The sequence below is a fragment of the Saccopteryx leptura genome, chromosome 2, assembly GCF_036850995.1.
Source record: "Saccopteryx leptura isolate mSacLep1 chromosome 2, mSacLep1_pri_phased_curated, whole genome shotgun sequence".
NCBI lineage: Eukaryota > Metazoa > Chordata > Mammalia > Chiroptera > Emballonuridae > Saccopteryx > Saccopteryx leptura.
Window position 1 is genome coordinate 25563255 of NC_089504.1, and position 2363 is coordinate 25565617.

At 51.8% G+C, this 2363-nt stretch overlaps 1 non-coding gene across 1 annotated transcript; it reads left to right on the top strand.

Annotated features, from left to right (window-relative positions):
• Positions 1-1839: 1839 nt before the first annotated feature.
• On the top strand, positions 1840-1915 carry TRNAA-GGC (transfer RNA alanine (anticodon GGC)). The gene has a single exon. It is a non-coding gene; the product is annotated as a tRNA-Ala (tRNA).
• Positions 1916-2363: the final 448 nt, after the last annotated feature.

Sequence of the window (2363 nt, forward strand, 5' to 3'; positions counted from 1 at the left end):
GGAGGATTGGAAAGCATCATTGTGGAGGCTGACTGTCTGCTTCTGGGAAGCCCATGAAATGCGCTGCCTCTGTGTCCCTTTCGGCTCCCACTGCTCTTGTATCTGAGCCCTCTTTTACTCTGGCCTCCGCCTTTTACCAGACCTCCTGCATGCGCCCTGTCACTTCTGCTCTATGGACAGCCTCTCTTCCCGGGACCTACAGTGTTTCCTCTTTCCTTGCTGCGCCGTCTTGTGTCTGACGCTGCTCTTGCACGGTCTGATTTCTTATTGTGCCCTGCCCTTCACAATGGCCCACTCCCTCACCCCTCCTTTCGCCCCATTATTGGCCTGCTCTCTGCCATTGGTTCCCATATTCTTACTCATCACTTTTCCATTCCTACAATGGCTTTATCTCCTTTGCCTGGAATCCTCCTTGCCTTGGTCTCTTCTCATCTGTTCATCCTCGTTTCACCCTCACTAGCAGCTTTCTTCTCTACCAAGGTCCTCTCTGCCATCACTCCCCTCTCCAACCCTCTATTCAGTCTCAACACCGGGAAGCAGATCCCTCTGCACCCCGGGCTACGATCTTAGTGGACCATCTTCTACCTCCATCATTTATTCTTCCTCCTGTCCCCCGGAACACAGATGCTAGACCCTCTTCTCCAGCCGGATTCCACCGCGCACATGACTATATCCTTTTTGTCAGGACCCCAGCCTCTGATCTGTCCCAACGTCTCGCTTACTCCATGAATCTACTAGTTTGTCTGTCACCCCCCCCCCCCCACCACCATCTCTACGTCACCACTGCCAGGCCCTACATTAATGATCACTCAGTGTGGCTGGATTTCGGTCCACTGAACACTGTCCCGGAGACCTCATCTTCGGCAGGTGTTTCTCCCTACCTTCTCACGCCGTGATTTCCAGCAGTATGATTTTGCTTTCTGCCCATCGATTTCTGTCTCTGGGGAGATCCTGCAGCTGCTGTGGAAGCAGGTAGACTCTCTTTCCTCAGTCCAGAAGCTCCTGGAGACAAATCACAGAGAGTGTGTATTTCCAGATTTGGGAGGAGAAAGAGAAGGGATCATTTCTAAAACAATAGGGGGTGTGGGGGGAAGACTACTGACTATTGTTCTGTGATTCCTGTAGCCCCACTGCACAGCCCTCCGATCCTTCTGGGGATGTGAAGGCCAAGCAGAGTAACTGCAGTCTGCGTACGCTTCCAAATCCCCACACCTTGGGAGACTGGAGCAGAAATATAGTCAGCTCTTCAGAGGGCTCCCCTCTCTGCACAGGGATGACCTGCTGGCTCCTCTCCTGTTCTCTGATAGCCATTCTCCACCAGCCTCCCTTTTTCTTACTCAGTTTCTAACGTCTCCTCCTCCAATCCAAACGCAGATGATTTTAAACCCCCTACTGCTTCCTAAGGCCTCACACATTGCTGATACTTTACAGCCTAGCCCCAGCCCTTAGGGGAAGGAGCTCACCAAAGAACAGTATATCTTCTCTGCATTTCCACTGAGGAATATGATGATGGAGACAAATTTAGGAATTCTCAGGGTTAAATGGTCAAGGGAGATAGTCAAGGCTAAGGATGCCCCAGCTCTGGAACAGCCTGGGTCAGCAGAAGCCCTGTGTTGCTAAGCTTCAGACCCCCAAAAAACCAGATAAAGATGATAGCCCCAAAGAATGAGAGAACCTTGGGAGATCTAAAGCATAAATATATGATATCAATAAGGGGAGATGGGATTAGGGACCTTCCAAATCAAGCAGCCACCTCACCAGTACCTTAGTGAATAAGACCCCTTGTTTTTGCCCAGATGAAATAACTTCTACAAAAAAGTCATTTGAGGAAAAAGGATGGCCCTGGCTGGTTGGCTCAGTGGTAGAGCGTCGGCCTGGCGAGCGGAAGTCCCGGGTTCAATCCCCGGCCAGGGCACAGGAGAAGCGCCCATCTGCTTCTCCACCCCTCCCCCTCTCCTTCCTCTCTGTCTCCCTTCCTCTCTGTCTCTCTCTTCACCTCCAGCAGCCAAGGCTCCACTGGAGCAAAGGTGGCCCGGGCGCTGGGGATGGCTCCATGGCCTCTGCCTCAGGCGCCAGAGTGGCTCTGGTCACAACAGAGCGATGCCCCAAATGGGCAGAGCATTGCCCCCTGGTGGGCGTGCCGGGTGGATCCCGGTTGGGCGCATGCGGGAGTCTGTCTGACTGCCTCCCCGTTTCCAGCTTCAGAATTTTAAAAAAAAGAAAAAACAAAAAAGAAAGTGAGGAAAAAGGATGAGATGCTTGTGTCACTGACTTTGTCCCAGAAAACAAGGCAAAAGACAAGAAGGTCACTTGCAAAAATCGACATCAACTCTGTTGTCCAGATCCTGCTGAAACCAGTCATT